Source organism: Scyliorhinus torazame, chromosome 11 (assembly GCF_047496885.1).
Source record: "Scyliorhinus torazame isolate Kashiwa2021f chromosome 11, sScyTor2.1, whole genome shotgun sequence".
Classification (NCBI taxonomy): Eukaryota; Metazoa; Chordata; class Chondrichthyes; order Carcharhiniformes; family Scyliorhinidae; genus Scyliorhinus; species Scyliorhinus torazame.
The window spans coordinates 9,695,732-9,712,623 of record NC_092717.1 but is presented as its reverse complement, the minus strand read 5'-3'; the positions used below and the strand labels follow the sequence as shown (position 1 = coordinate 9,712,623).

The window sequence follows — 16,892 nt, the reverse complement described above, 5'->3', positions numbered from 1 at the left end:
CCCCGGCCACGGATACTACTGGCGGAGAAGAAAAAGTTACAAATGGGCTTTGACCTGCTCTCCACCGGGAAAGCAGTGAATCAGATCTGCCAGACACGGGGGACCTTTTATGACCACAAACACAAGACTAGCTGCCCGGCCAATCACACTCACATGATTTGGGCATGCCCCAGATTGGCCGGGTACTGGACGTTCTTTTTGAGGTCATTTCCAGAGTTGTGGGAGTGAGGATGGAGCTGTGTCCACTTGTGGCGGTCTCCGGGATATCATAGCAGCCAGAGCTCTACACAAGGGGAGGGGGGGTGGGGAGGGTGGGGGGGGGAGCTGACACCCTACCCTTCGCCTCCCTGATCGCCCGTCGGAGACTCCTGCTTGGCTGGAGATTGGCAGCACCACCCGAGGCTGCATACTGGCTGTCCAACCAGGCGCAATTTCTCAGGCTGGTGAAGATAAAGTTGGCCATCTGTGGATCGGAGAAAGTGGAAACCGTTCATCAACTTGTTTTAACGCCTGTTTGTAGCCAGCAACCAATAAAGTAGGGAGGGAGGGGGGGGGAATGACACGGGACAAGTCACGGAACAAGAAGAAGAAACAAAGAGGGGAGTGGTGGGGATGACTAATAATAATAATCGCTTATTGTCACAAGTAGGCTTCAATGAAGTTACTTTGAAAAGCTCCTAGTCGCCACATTCCGGTGCCTGTTCGGGGAGGCTGGTACGGGAATTGAACCCGGACTGCTGGCATTGTTGTGCATTACAAGCCAGCTGTTTAGCCCACTGTGCCCTGGACAGGCCGAAGAGAAGGCAACCGCAAGAGACAGGTTGATGGCAAATTACTGCCTGAACCACAATGGAAATGAACTGGTGTAAATACCGGTTTTGGCCGTATCTGCCCTTGTAAAGTTGGCAATGAAATCTGAAAATCCCTAATAAAAAATATTTTTAAAGAAGTGACATGTTCCATCGAAAAACACAGATGAAAACACAACAGTGGTGAGTACTGCGAATGTCTGGCCCCATTGACAGAAAACACATTCCAAAAGTTTTGCCATTTTTAGGCCACAGTACAAAACAGAAACAAACCAATACTCCAGACACCAACTTACAAAGGCTCCTCCTGAACCCGTGACCTCTCTTCACCTGGAAGCACGGTAGACTCCTCAGAACATCACCAGCTCTAAATCACACGCCATTCTGACTTGGATCTGTATCGCTGTTCCTTCACCGTCTCTGGGTCAAACTCCCTGCTGAACAGCACTGTGGGTGTCCCGACCCCGCGCGGATTGAAGTGGTCAGACAATCTGGCTCACCACCACCTTCTCCAAGGCAAGAAGGGGTGGGAAGTAAAAGTCACCCTTGCCAGTGAGGGCGGCACGGTGGCGCTGTGTTAGCACCGCTGCCTCACGGCGCCGAGGACCCGGGTTCAACCCCGGCCCCGGGTTTCCACCCGTGTGGAGTTTGCACATTCTCCTCGTGTCTGCGAGGGTTTCACCCCCACAACCCAAAGGTATGTGCAGGGTAGGTGGATTGGCCGTGCTAAATTGCCCCTTAATTAGGAAAAAAAAAAGAATTGGGTACTCTAAATTTATGAAATAAAATAAAAATCCTTGCCAGTGATGCCCTCATCTCATGAACGAGCAATAAGAAAAATCAGTGCCTCATCAAGAATCATCTAGTTTGTTACAAGCCTTTTGAATGTCAAACTGGGGAGGAATTGAGAGCGTCCTTGTGCATTGGACACCAACAGCAAGGAACTGGTGTGAGAATGTTCAAAGTGCTCCGCATAGTGACAATTAGCAGAAGTGTGTACAAGTGAAAATTCCATCAGTTAATGCTGAATTTGGTTGAAAAATAGCTGAACAGGAGTAAAATCAAAGCATTCCAAACACTGAGCGATATTTCAGAAACTGAACAAGAGGCACACTCTGTTGTTACCTGCAAACATTGGGGTTAATTTACATTATTTCTGTAACTGTAACCCCCGTCCCAGCTTTCAGCCCTGCCACCCACCCAATAATTAATTTGTAAATCATTCTTCTGGTTAGAAATTGCCTTGTTGACTTCCGGTGGCGGCTGTGAAGGAGTAAGTTGCACATTTGGTGGCTCCCGCTAATGGTCGGACGTTTTCCCCCGATTTTCTACCGGACTTAAATTGTAAAACTGATGACAGAGGCAATTGTGTACTGAATTCCCACATCGGTGCATGGAGAGAAGGACTGGAAGTACTTGTAAAGGCAGAAACAGAAAGACAGAGAAGGCTTGGGCTGAAGCTGCAGCAGGAGACAGCATGGCGGAGGACCGGACCTCGGGTTTGTCGACCCAGCGGTCAACGGAGCAGCTGATGCAAGTTATTCAGGAAGGCTTTGCTAAGCAGAAACGGGACTGCTTGGACCCGGTAAAAGAGTCAATTGAGCGGTTGGAGCATAGATTGGACACCCAAGATCGGGCGATCCAGAAGGTAGAGAAGGCGCTGGCTGAGCAGGAGGAACATCAAACTGCGGTGGAGTTGGAGGTGGGGGTGCTAAGAGACCAGCAGAAGAAGCTCCTGGAGAAGGTGGAGGGCCTATGGAATAGGTCCCGCTAGCAGAACTTGAGAATCGTTAGGCTCCCGGAGGGGTCCGAAGGAGCGGACGCTGGGGCATACATCGCGGACATGTTTGAGAAGCTGCTGGGGGATGGGGCATTCTCCCGGCCCTTGGAGGTGAACAGGGCTCACAGAGCACTCGCGAGGAAGCCGCAAATGGGAGACCCACCCGAGGGCAATGGTGGTAAGATTCCACAGGTACTCGGATAAGGAGCGCATTCTACAGTGGACCAAGCAGACACGGAGTTGGAAGTGGGGCAACAGTATCCTGCGGGTTTACTAAGACCTGAGTGTGGAGGTGGCCAGGAGAAGAGCAGGCTTCAACCAGATTAGGTTGATTCTTTTTAAGAAAAAGATGAAGTTCGGAATGTTGTATCCGGCCCATCTCTGGGTCACGCATGAGGAACAGCACTTTTATTTCGAGTCGCCTGAGCACGCGCTGGACTTCACGAATAGGAAAGGACTGGTGGTGGACTGAGAAGTTTTGAACTTTGCTGCAACGTTCATGTTTTGTTTTGTGTTTTTCTGTTCTTTTTAAAAAAAGTTTCTCGTTTTCGTTTTGTGGAAGCTGTTTGTAATGTCTTTTGCATTGATTTGGGACCAGCGGTAGAGCTGAGTGAGTTAAGGTTTTCATTTGCACTGTTGGGGGATGGAGGTGTGCTCGTTTAGATCTTGGTGTTTTTCTGTTGGGCAATTGTGTGGGGATTGTTTGATGTTGGAGTATGTTTGTATGAGCGGGGATGGGGGGAGAGGGTGGGGACGGAACAATAGGTAGGAGACTATCCGGTGCCAGGGATGGGGGCCACCAAGCTAGCTGGGCGGGCTAGCTCACGGAAGCGCAGTGAAGGGGGGGGGGGGTGCATATGTTAGGTTTATTAAAGGGATTGGGTTACAGAGTGTTGTCACTAGAGGGGGAACCCCCAACTAAGCTGATCACCTGGAATGTTCGATGGTTAAATGGGCCGGTCAAGAGGGCACGTGTGTTCGCGCATCTTAGGGGACTGAAGGCGGATGTGGTAATGTTGCAGGAGATGCACCTTAGAGTAACTGACCAGATTAGATTGAGGAAAGGCTGGGTCAGTCAGTTCTTTCACTCGGGACTGGATTCAAAGACTAGAGGGGGTCACGATCTTGATCAATAAGCGGGTGGTGTTTGAGGCGGGTAGAATAGTCTCGGATGTGGGAGGTCGGTACATTATGGTCAGTGGGAAACTGGAGGGGGTGCAGGTGGTATTAGTAAATGTGTATGCGCCAAATTGGGATGATGTGGAGTTTATAAAGAGGATGCTGGGGAAGATACCGGACCTGGGCTCGCACAGGTTGGTCATGGGGGGGGGGGACTTCAACACAGTTATGGACCCTGGCTTGGACCGGTCAAGCTCGAAAACGGGCAGGGTGCCAGCAATGGCAAAGGAACTAAAAGGGTTCATGGAGCAGATGGGGGAGGGGGGGGGGATCCATGGAGATTTGGGCAGCCGAGGGTGAAGGAGTTCTCCTTCTACTCACACGTGCATAAAGTGTATTCCCGGATTGATTTCTTCATTTTGAGCAGGGCCGTACTGGCTGGGGTGGTGGGCACGGGGTACTCGGCGATCACAATCTCAGACCATGCTCCGCACTGGGTTGACCTGCAGGTTAGTAAAGACAGTAACCAGCGCCCGCAATGGAGGTTAGATTTGGGACTTTTGGCTGACGAAGGGGTGCGAGCAGCTGAGGAAATGTATTCAGAACTATCTGCAGGTCAATGACACGGGGGAAATTTCAGCAGCGGTGGTCTGGGAAGCACTGAAGGCAGTGGTCAGAGGGGAGCTGATCTCGATATGTGCCCAAAGGGAGAAGGTGGACAGGGCAGAGACGGACCGACTGATAAAGGAAATACTACAGATCAATAGGAAGTATGCAGAGACCCCAGAGGCAGGGCTTCTAAGGGAACGACAGAGGCTACAGGCGGAGTTTGGCTTGTTAACTACAGGGAAGGTGGTAGAGCAGCTGAGGAAGGCGAGGGGGGCGATCTATGAATATGGGGAGAAGGCCAGTAGAATGCTTGCGCAACAGCTTAGAAAGCGGGAGGCGGCCAGGGAGATTGGGAAAGGGATGGGGACCTGGTCGGAGATGCAGCTGGAGTCAATAAGTCGTTCGAGGAATTCTGCAGCAGGCTGTATGAGTCGGAACCCTCAGCTGGGCCGGAGGGGATGAGGCAATTCATAGGGAGGCTGAAGTTCCCGAAGGTGGATGAAGACTTGGTAGAAGGATTGAGGGCCCCGATCGGGCTGGAAGAGATAGCAGAAGGGCTGAAGGCCATGCAGTCGGTAAAGCCCCGGGACCGGATGGGTACCCCGTGGAGTTTCACAACAAGTTCTCTGGGATACTGGGATCACTGCTGATGAGGACATTTAATGAGGCAAGGGAGAGAGGAGGGCTTCTCCCGATGATGTCACAGGCCACTATCTCATTGATCCTGAAGCGGGATAAGGACCCGGAGCTATGCAGGTCCTACAAACCGATCTCCCTACTAAATGTAGAAGCCAAATTGTTGGCTAAGGTCTTGTCCTCAAGGATTGAAGACTGCGTTCCGGACATGATTGGGGAGGACCAGACGTTTTGTTAAGGGGAGGCAGCTGGCGGCCAATGTAAGAACGCTGTTGAATGTTATCATGATGCCCCCAGAGGGTAGGGACGTAGAGAGAATGGTCGCAATGGAAGCAGAGAAGGCATTTGACCGGGTGGAATGGGACTATCTGTGGGAGATACTGTGGCGGTTTGGATTTGGGCGAGGCTTCATTGACTGGGTCAGGCTGCTGTATCAGACACCCATGGCAAGTGTTTGGACGAACAGGCTGACATCGGGCTACTTTAGGCTGCACCGGGGAACGAGGCAGGGATGCCTCCTCTCCCCGCTGTCGTTCGCACTGGCCATAGAACCGCCGGCAATTGCGTTGAGAGCCTCAAGGGGCTGGTCCGGGGTGGGGTGGAACACAGTCTCGCTGTATGCGGATGACCTGCTCGTATATGTGGCGGACCCATTGGAAGGGATGGAAGAAATTATGAGGATCCTGGGGGATTTTGGCCGGTTTTCGGGTTATAAATTGAACATAGGGAAAAGTGAGATGTTCGCAATCCAGGCAAGGGGGCAGGAGAGGCGATTGGGGGAGCGGCCGTTTGGAGTGGTAGGAGGAAGCTTTCAGTACCTAGGCATCAAGGTGGCGAGGGAATAGGAACGGCTGCACAAGCTAAATCTGGCTCGATTAGTAGACATAATGAAGGAGGGTTTTCAAAGGTGGGACGTGCTCCCGCTGTCACTGGCTGGGAGGGTGCAGACAGTGAAAATGATGGTTCTACCGAGATTCCTGTTTGTGTTTCAGTGCCTCCCCATCTTTATTCCTCGGTCCTTTTTTAAACGGGTCAACAAGATGATCTTGGGCTTTGTATGGGCGGGTAAGACCCGACGAGTTAAAAAGGGGATGCTGGAGCGCAGCCGGGGGGGGGGGGGGGGGGGGGGGAGGGCGGGCTGGCACTCCCGAATTTTAGTAATTATTATTGGTTAGCAAATATAGCCATGATTAAGAAGTGGGTGGGGGGGGGGGGTCGATGTGGGAGCCAGTAGAGGCGGCATCATGTAAGGGCACTAGTTTGGGGGCGTTGGTAGCGGCGCCTCTGCCATTCCCGCCGGCACGGTACTCCACCAGCCCCGTGGTGGTCGCGGCCCTGAGGACAATGGAGGAGACATGTGGGAGCAGAGGGAGCATCGGTCTGGTCTCCAATCTGCAATAATCACCGGTTTGCCCCGGGGAGGTTAGATGGAGGGTTCTGGAGATGGCAGAGAGCAGGGATTGAGAGGATGGGAGATATGTTTATAGAGGGGAGCTTTCCCAGCCTGAGGGAACTGGAGGAGAAATTTCAACTGACTGGGGGGGATGAATTTAGGTACCTGCTGGCGGGGGACTTCCTACGCAGGCAGGTCTCAACCTTCCCGCTCCTACCACCAAGGGGGATACAGGACAGGGTAGTTTCCAGAGTGTGGGTGGGAGAAGGGAGGGTTTCGGACATTTATAAGGAACTTATGGGGTCAGATGAAACGCAGACCGAGGAGCTGAAACACAAATGGGAAGAGGAGTTAGGATAGTGGATGGTCTCTGGGCGGATGCGTTGAGTAGAGTCAACGCGTCCACAACATGTGCCAGGCTCACCCTGATACAGTTTAAGGTTGTTCACCGGGCCCACATGACAGTGGCCCGGATGAGCAGGTTCTTTGGGGTAGAAGCTAGGTGAGCAAGATGTGCGGGAGGACCAGCGAACCATGTTCATATGTTCTGGGCATGCCCGAAGCTAAGGGGATTCTGGCAGGGGTTTGCGGATTCATGTCCACGGTGTTGAAAACAAGGGTGGCACTGAGTCCAGAGGTGGCGGTTTTCGGAGTGTCGGAAGACCCGGGCGGACGTTCTGGCCTTTGTCTCTTTGGTAGCCCGGAGACCGATATTATTAGCTTGGAGGGACTCAAAGCCCCCGAAGTCGGAGACCTGGCTCACTGACATGGCTAGCTTTCTCTCTCTGGAGAAAATCAAGTTCGCCTTGAGAGGGTTAATGTTAGGGTTCGTCCGGAGGTGGCAACCGTTCACCGACTTCTTTAGGGAAAATTAATCGTCAGCAGAAGGGGGGGTGGGGTAGTTTAGCTTAGAGTAGGGAGGCTCTGGTAGAGGAGCTGAAGGGTAAATGGGAGGAGTTGGGGGAGGAGATTATGGGCTGATGCCTTAAGTAGGGTTAATTCCTCTTCCTCGTGTGCCAGGCTCAGCCTGATACAATTTAAGGTGGTTCATAGAGCGCATATGACTGGGGCGAGGCTGAGTAGGTTCTTTGGGGTGGAGGACAGATGTGGGAGGTGCTCAGGAAGTCCGGCAAACCATGTCCATATGTTTTGGTCATGTCCGGCACTGGAGGGGAGTTGCGGGAACAGTATCTAAGGTGGTGAAAGTCCGGGTCAAGCCAAGCTGGGGGCTAGCACTATTTGGAGTAGTGGACGAGCCGGGAGTGCAGGAGGCGAAAGAGGCCGGCATTCTGGCCTTTGCGTCCTTAGTAGCCCGGCGAAGGGTCTTGCTCTTGTGGAAGGAGGCGAAGATCCCCCAGCGTGGAGGCCTGGATAAATGATATGGCTGGGTTTATCAAGTTGGGAAGGATAAAGTTCGCCTTGAGAGGGTCTGCGCAGGGGTTCTACAGGCGGTGGCAACCGTTCCTAGACCATCTCGCGGAGCGTTAGATGAAGATCGGACAGCAGCAACAGCAACCCGGGGGGGGGGGGGGGGGGGCAGGGGATTTCACTGGGGGGGCATTTGAGCAAGAAAGCACATGAATGATCCGGAAACTGACATGTACGGGAAGAATACAGTGTACAAAATTCTGTATCTTATTGACTTGCCATGTTCATGTCTTGCCACGCAAGTTCTTTTTCTTTTCTTTGTTACCGGGGGGTGGGGGGGGGGGGGGGGTTTGTTTGTAAGGTGGAAAATATTGATTGAAAAATTCTTAATAAAAACATTAAAAAAAAATTTTTTTTAGTTTAGAGTAGGGGGTTAATAAAGGTGGGACCTGTGCGGGAGGAAGACGGCTTTTGCACTATGTTTACAATTGTCTGTACAGTTTCTTCTGTTGCTGTTATAAAACCATAAATACCTCAATAAAATGTTTGTAAAAAAGAGAAAAATGAAGGTCATTCAATTAGAAAGACCACATGTAACAGAAGTATGTAAAATAGTTAATGAGCACTATTTTTAAAATCCATGTGATACGATAACATGCACGATAACAGCAGTGGAATCTAATAAGGTGATGCATTCATTCATTTAGTCAGTCTTCAGTGTTGCTAGCATAACACGTGCATGTGTGCAATAAATATTGATCCAGAAACAGAGATCATAATAAATATGATTATAATTTGGGATCAATGGCGTTTTGTTATTAAGCGGCAATGAACGTGTGACCATCTACCCAGCATCTGACTCAAAAGTCGTGCATCAGAACATCTTGATTGCACCGAATGCTTCTCCGTGCCTTTAACGGCAACGTAAATCTACAACTTCATTGCCCCGTTTTTGCAATGATCTGCATTTATTTACACATCAGTTATCAGCCCAGTTTTTAGATACAATGCACCACACTGCGTGCCTTTTGCAAATGCAATTTGGACACCGTCGCTGAACAAAAAAGCAGAAACTAGCCTCTTCCAGCTAAAAACGTGAAGCCATTCAGCCCATTGAGCCTGTTCAGCCATTGATCTGTGACTTAACTTCATTCACGGCTTTTGCCCCATATCCCTCAATAGTCATTAATCTCAGATTTAAAATTAACATCTGAAGTGTATTTCGAACCTCTGGCCGTACAGGTCCATAGATCTTTGAAAGTGGCAACACAAGTGGACAAGGTAATCAAGAAAGCAGACGGAATGCTTGCCTTCATCGGACGGGGCATCGAGTATAAAAACTGGCAAGTCATGCTGCAGTTGTATCGAACCTTGGTAAGGCCGTGCTTGGAATATTGTGCACAATTCTGGTCACCATACTACCAGAAGGATGTGGAGGCTTTGGAGAGGGTGCAGAGGAGGTTTACCAGGATGTTGCCTGGTCTGGAGGTTGGTAGCTATGCGGAGAGGCTGAATAGACTCGGACTGTTTTCATTAGAATGACGGAGGTTGAGGGGCAACGTGATAGAGGTCTACAAGATTATGAGGGGCATGGATAGGGTGGATGGGCAGAGTGGAGGGGTCAGTCACTAGGGAGCATAGATTTAAGGTCCATGGGTCAAAGTTTCGAGGCAGGTTTTTTACGCAGAGGGTGGTGAGTGCCTGGAACGCGTTGCCAGGAGAGGTTGTGGAAGCAGATACATTAACGTCGTTCAAAAGGCATCTCGACAAATACATGGATAGGATGGCTACAGAGGGTTACGGCACTAGGAAGTGCTGAGGGTTTTGGCCAAGAGTAGTATCTATCACAAGCTTGGAGGGCCGAAGGGCCTGTTCCTGTGCTGTATTCTTTGTTCTACCACCCCACCCTTTATTTCCCCAATTTCACTCCTGGTGCTAACCTCCCCCCTGAAACTCATACTTCCTGCAGGGTGAGGGTAGATCCCAACTGTGATCATTTCCTTCTCTGAATGGGCCCAATTTTAACTCGTGGGTGGGTTTTGAAGGAGTTCAAATCTCAGCCAGTGCGTCACAGCCGCTTGGGTAACGGGATAAGAACCTGGGTGGAGATGGGAATTTGCACCCGGTCCAGTCAAATGCTTCACCCGCACAGCGAACCAGTCATCTGAGCCCACCTGTAGAATTTGACACAGAAACGGGTCTTACAATCTGGACTCCGTCGGTTGCTGGGTTTTGTAAAAAAAGGATAAAACAGCAAAAAAAAAATCAAACTGGGGACAACACTTTTTTTTATTCTTTTGAATATGTAATGTTGCGAAAGATAGGAGGAAACAAGTTACTGCAACTTCAATTATGTTAGTATACTGACATAAATAAGTCAATATTGCACACCTCCAGCTGACTGAAGGCTGGCTAGAGCAGTTCGCATCACAGTACAAAAGCAGCCTCTTACAATATCAAGCTTCTAATAATGTGCTTGTGAAAATATCTTTTCCTGCCATTTTATACATCAAAGACTTAAAAGATGTTACAGGATTTGGAACATAATTTTCGTCATTCAGTATCTCAGCCCTCTTTGGCTAGGAGTTCAGATTTTTTTTTTTTTTGCAAAAGTATTGAGTGTAAAAGATGTCAAATGAAGAGAGTCCGTTAGTGGTTACTATTTCTAAAACCAATGGGGACTCTAAGGGCACACCCTGATCGGCAAAGTTTAACTCTCACCAACTATAAATGTAATAAAATTCCTAAATTGTACAAATCTGTTCAAAAACAGAAATAAATATTTACAAAGACCCTTTTGATTACAGTAGTAAAACTTTGGCACTGTGGATATAATCGAATCTCTCGCTCTCTGAAAGATGCTTGAACAGGAATTCACTTCTTCATTCCGTCTCCATGTTTGCAGCCTCACACAATTATAGAGTCCGAGCCGGAGTTCTCGATTTACACTTTCCTTGCGTCGCAGAGAATAGAAATGGTAAGTTTCCTTTTAGACAGATGTTTCTTTTTGTGTCGGAACTTTTCTCATTTGGTTTCCTACGAGGGCGAGACGGAAAATAGGTTACGCGCTTGAAAAAAAGCCAAATCCCAACGGCAAACCTCGGCAAGCTATTTGCAAGTCGCACCTCCCGGTTTTCCCCATACGGTCTCCTGCCCCGACCCGTGGGTCGGGGAGGCAAGCAGGGAAGAGGTGAGCAAACAAATCAAAAAGCCAAAGTTTATTATCCTCATTCTGGCCTTTAGCTTGAGGGCAGTACCGAGTGTGTCGTGGGGAAAGAGACAAAGGCACCGCTTGTAGAAATTAAAAACCGGCAATATATCTGGGAGGTTGTGAACAGCTAAGGTACAGTCTTCATCACCCCCCCCCCCCACCCCACCCCACCACCACCCCACTCTTCCACACACACACACACATTCCTACCGCAACCACCCACCCTTCAATTATAGTCAACGGGTTCTGCAGCAAAAAAGAGGCCCTTCGGCCCATCCTGTCGGTGCCAGCCATCAAGCACCGGTCTATTCTAATCCCATTTTCCAGCACTTGGGTGATCAAAAATCATTCTTCAGCAATGGCCATTTGTGTATTTGGAGTTTCTTGAAGTAAGGAAACAAGTCGCAAGGTGTTTGAGACTTGTAAACCAGGCAAACAGAACCGCAATCCGGAAACCATTTAGTCTTAAAAGCAGGACAGATGTCAATGGAATACAGTGATGGCAGTAAGTTGTTAAAGTAAGCTCCATTATAAACAGGGCTACAGTGGTCCCGCAATGCCTGGCAAACAGGCGTGGAGAATATTTCCATCATCTACACAGAGCGAAAGAAAATATCAGTGAAAGTGGCAAATAATAAATGAGAAACTGGTATGTGGCGGTCAGTACGACGAGGGAACTGGTATGTGGCGGTCAGTATGACGAGGGAACTGGTATGTGGCGGCCAGTACGACGAGGGAACTGGTATGTGGCGGTCAGTACGACGAGGGAACTGGTGTGTGGCGGTCAGTACGACGAGGGAACTGGTATGTGGCGGCCAGTACGACGAGGGAACTGGTATGTGGCGGTCAGTACGACGAGGGAACTGGTGTGTGGCGGTCAGTACGATGAGGGAACTGGTTGTACAGATTGTGACTACTGGAAGACTTTAGGAACATTGGATTCCAAGTAGTGGACAATTTTGGATTCCAAGTAGTGGACAATTTAAGAGTTAAAAGCCAAAGGTTAGAAGTGGGTTTGACTGCAGTGGTCATGTTTTTTTTTTAAAAAGAAAATATTTTTGTTTTGCAGGCCTGGGAAATTGAGTAGTAGTGTTTAAGGGGTAATTGTAAGATGTTCTTTTTGGGTGTAAAGTTAAAAAAGTTAAACATTGTATCCATAATAATTTTTGTTTTAAAAATACCCAAGCTCTATTTCTTCATGCGATCACTCCTGGGGTGAATTATTCTTTAAAAAAAATAATTAATTTAGAATATTGAATTCTTTTTTTTTCCAATTAAGGGACAATTTAGCTTGGCCAATCCACCTACCCCACACATCCTTTGGGTTGCGGGATGAGACCCACGCAGACACGGGGAGAACGTGCAAACCCCCTGTGTACAATGACCCGGGACTGAAACCGGGTCCTGGGAGCTATGAGGCAGCAGTGCTAACTACTGCGTCTCCGTGTCGCCTGTGGGGCTTTCAAATGAACTAAAATATCGGGGTTTCGGTCCAGTATCCTAGCCACCATCGGGGGTCGTAATAAAATTGAGAGCTCGTTACCGGGATCTTAATTTCTTGTTTGCCCTGATGTTATTGAACTTAAAGACAGTGAGTGAGTGTGTGTGTGGAACGATTGCATTCTTTCAGGATTTGAAATTTAAATAGGCAGTGACTGGAGATGGGAAATTGAGTAGTAGTGTTTAAGGGAAAATTGAGTAGTAGTGTTTAAGATGTTCTTTTTTGGTGTTAAGTTAAACAAGTTAACATTGCATCCATAATAAAGTTTTGTTTTAAAAATACCCAAGCGCTATGTCTTCATGCGATCACTCCACTCAGTTGCAAAATGATTCCTGGCTGTGGAAGTGATCACTTGGGATGGTTTACAAGAGACTAAAGCAAAAACGTTAGGTCTGGCAGAGAAGCTGCAGTTAACCTTATCTAAAGAGGGTGAGAAAGGTAGGGATAATACAAGCCATAGATCAGTATTTACATTTGTCAGACAGCCTAAAATCATTAGAATGTTTCAATTACAAATGAAACAATTGGAAATGCAGGAGAAAGATGAACAGAAAGAAATAGATATGAAGTAATTGGAATTAGAAAGAGAGAGATCATCCATCATTATGAAGTGCTTCGAAAGGTTAGTCATGGCACAAATCAACTCCAGCCTCCCGGATTGCCTTGATCCACTACAGTTTGCCTATCGCTGCAACAGGTCCACAGCAGGCGTCATCTCCATGGCCCTGCACTCTACCCTGGAACACCTAGATAACAACGACACCTATGTCAGACTCCTATTTATTGACTACAGCTCAGCCTTCAACACAATTATTCCTACGAAACTCATCTCCAAACTCCGTGGCCTTGGCCTCGGCTCCTCCCTCTGCGACTGGATCCTGAACTTCCTAACCCACAGGCCACAATCAGTAAGGACAGGCAACAACACCTCCTCCACGATCATCCTCAACACCGGTGCCCCACAAGGCTGTGTCCTCAGTCCCCTACGATACTCCTTATACACCTATGACTGTGGTTAAATTCCCCTCTAACTCGATTTTCAAATTTGCTGATGACCCCACTGTAGTCGGTTGGATTTCAAACAATGACGAGACAGAGTACAGGAATGAGATAGAGAATCTGGTGAACTGGTGCGACGACAATAATCTCTCCCTCAATGTCAACAAAACGAAGGAGATTGTTATCGACTTCAGGAGGCGTAGTGGAGAACATGTCCCTGTCTACATCAATGGGAACGAAGTACAAAGGGTCGAGAGCTTCAAGTTTTTAGGTGTCCAGATTACCAACAACCTGTCCTGGTCCCCCCATGCTGACACTATAGTTAAGAAAGCCCACCAATGACTCTACTTTCTCAGATGACTTAAGGAAATTTGGCATGTCAGCTACGACTCGCACCAACATTTACATATGCACCATAGAAAGCATTCTTTCTGGTTGTATCACAGCTTGGTATGGTTCTTGCTCTGCCCAAGACCGCAGGAAACTACAAAATGTTGTGAATGTAGCCCAGTCCATCACGCAAACCAGCCTCCCATCCATTGACTCTGTCTATAATTCCCACTGTCTCGGAAAGGTAGCCAGCATAATTAAGGGCCCCACGCACCCCGGACATACTCTCTTCCACCTTCTTCCGTCAGGAAACATACAAAAGTTTGAGGTCACGTACCAACCGACCCAAGAACAGCTTCTTCCCAGGGCGGCATGTGACGCAGTGGTTAGCACTTGGACTGCGGCGCTGAGGACCTGGGTTCGAATCCCGGCCCTGTGTCACTGTCCGTGTGGAGTTGGCACATTCTCCCCATGTCTGCGTGGGTTTCACCCCCACAGCCCAAAGATGTGCAGGTTAGGTGGATTGGCCATGCTAAATTGCCCCTTAATTGGAAAAAAAAATAATTGGGTACTCTAAAATTTATTTTAAAAAAGAAAAACAGCTTCTTCCCTGCTGCCATCAGAATGTTGAATGGACCCACCTCATATTAAGTTCATCATTTCCCTACACCCTAGCCATGACTGTAACATTACATTCTGTAGTCTCTCCTTCCTTCCCTTGTATGCATTGTCTGCACAGCATGCAAGAAACAACACTTTTCACTGTATACGAATACATGTGACAATAATAAATCAAATCAAATCAAGAGAGAGGAAGAGAAGAGAGGGCAGGAAAGGAAAAAGAGTGCTTTGCAAAGGGAAATGGAAAGATTAGCAAAGGAAGAAAAAGATAAGGAGAGAGAGAATTTGAACTTCGGAAACTGGCACTGCGAGGAGAACCTCAACTTTAAAAAGGTTGGAGTTGAAGGCAGAAGCTGAGGAAGGCCAGAGGAAGAAGCAATACTTGCGAGTCAAAGGCCTAGTTGGGAGATGTTTAAATATATTCAAGCATTGCCACGATTTGATGAGAAAGTGGCTAAACAATTGAATTGGCCAAAGAACACGTAGGTACTGTTGGTTCAAACAAAGTTGGTAGGTAGAGCTGGTGAATTGTTTGCCTCACTATTAGAAATAGTATTTAGGGATTATGATGTGAGGAAAATCATATTGAGGACATATGAACTAGTGCTAGCAGCCTACAGACTGAAGTTTAGTAAACTAAGGAATTAACCAGGTCAGACCTATCTAGAATTCAAAAGAATCAAACAAAATAATTTTGATAGGTGTATAAGAGCATTAAACATCAACCAAAAGTATAAAGCTATGAGGGACAAAATTATTTTGAATGAATTTAAAGATTTAATTCCCGCAATGTGCGGAAGAACAGAGCAAAGAATTAAAACTGCTAGACAGGCAGCAGAACTGGCAGATGATTTTGAATTGATTCCCAAAGCAAAGTTTAGTTTTTGACATGAATGTCAATCTGTGAAGGGTAGAAACTGGGGAAATGAGAAATTCACAAGTGGTCAATGCAAAGGTTGGTGATGTTAAGGAGAGTGTGCCTCAGAGTAAGAAAGAAACCTATGATAGTGGTAGAGAGGAAAGAACACTTAAGTGTTTTCATTGCAATAAAATTGGATACATGAAGTTGCATTGTTGGTTACTTAAGAAAAGTACTGGGAAAACAGACTCGGTAAAACAGGATAAGCCAGTGCGGTAACAGAGTGTACAGCCTGTTCAGAGGTTGGTGGATAAGTAGATACCAGGACTGTTTAAGGATTTTATTTGAGAGTATTTGTGAGGGTAAGGTTTACCTTGTGTAGAGCAGGTGGAGTGGGTAAGGAGATTAAGATCTTAAAAAAAAAAAAAAATTTAGAGTACCAATTATTTTTTTTCCAATTAAGGGGCAAAATAGCGTGGCCAATCCACCTGCCCTGCACATTTTTGGGTTGTGGCGGTGAGACGACACAGACACGGGGAGAATGTGCAAACTCCATACGGACAGTGATCCAGGGCCGGGATCGAACCCGGGTCCTTGGCGCAGTGAGGCAGCAGTGCTAACCACTGCATCACTGTGCCGTGAGGAAATTAAGATCTTAACAGAGACAGGAGAAAGTCAGTTTATATTGGTGAGGGATAGAACCTCTTAGCTGTAATGTTTCTTAATGGAAGTGCCTCCGGAAATCTAGTATATACATCCGTGTGCAGCACGGTAGCACTGTGGTTAGCGCTGTTGCTTCACAGCGCCAGAGTCCCAGGTTCAATTCCCGCTTGGGTCACTGTCTGTATGGAGTCTGCACGTTCTCCCAGTGTCTGCGTGGGTTTCCTCCGGTTGCTCTGGTTTCCTCTCACAGGTCCCGAAAGACATGCTGTTAGGTGAATTGGGCATTCTGAATTCTCCCTCTGTGTACCCGAACAGGCGCTGGAATGTGGCGACTCGGGGCTTTTTACAGTAACTTCATTGCAATGTTAATGTAAGCTTATGTGTGACAACAATAAAGATTATTAATACTAGTATTGTTATATGGTAGGTGAACCATTAAAAGCAAGATTTAGTGGGCCTTATTAAATTGAAAGGAAATAGAGTGAGGTGAATTATTTGAAAAGAACACCAGACAGGGCCGCGTGGTGGTGCAAGCGTTAGCACTGTTGCCTCACGGCGCCGAGGCCCCAGATTTGATCCCGGCCCCGGGGTCACTGTCCGTGTGGAGTTTGCACATTTTCCCCATGTCTGCGTGGGTCTCACCTCCACAACCCAAAGATGTGCAGGGTAGATGGATTTCCAATTACCAATACCATCAACCAGGTACTCAGAGAAGTACTGAGATTTCTGGGCAGGAGTGATTTCTACCGGAAATTTGTGCCAATTTTCAGCAGCGTGATTGCTCCCCTGAACTTCTAAAAAACACACAAAAACTTTCAGTGGATGTTGGAGTGTCAGGAGACATTCGATAATCTGAAGACTGTGTTAACCACGGCACCAGTGTTGATGACACCTAATTGTGCTAAACCATTTACGATGGCGATTAATGCAAGTGATGTGGGTGTCAGTGCTGTACTGCTGTAGGAAGATGACGAAGGAATCGGGAGACCAATCG

The 16,892-nt window shown here is 47.8% G+C and overlaps 1 protein-coding gene across 3 annotated transcripts in view; it reads right to left on the bottom strand.

The window, feature by feature from the left end:
• Window positions 1-9,985: 9,985 nt before the first annotated feature.
• The window catches only part of LOC140385100 (zinc fingers and homeoboxes protein 2-like), a 56,256-nt gene continuing 49,349 nt past the window's right edge, over window positions 9,986-16,892 (bottom strand). For all 3 annotated transcript variants that reach the window (XM_072466920.1, XM_072466919.1, XM_072466921.1), the window contains one exon: window positions 9,986-10,750. The gene's annotated coding sequence lies outside the window, so the exon portion shown is untranslated. The remainder of the gene's footprint in view (window positions 10,751-16,892) is intronic.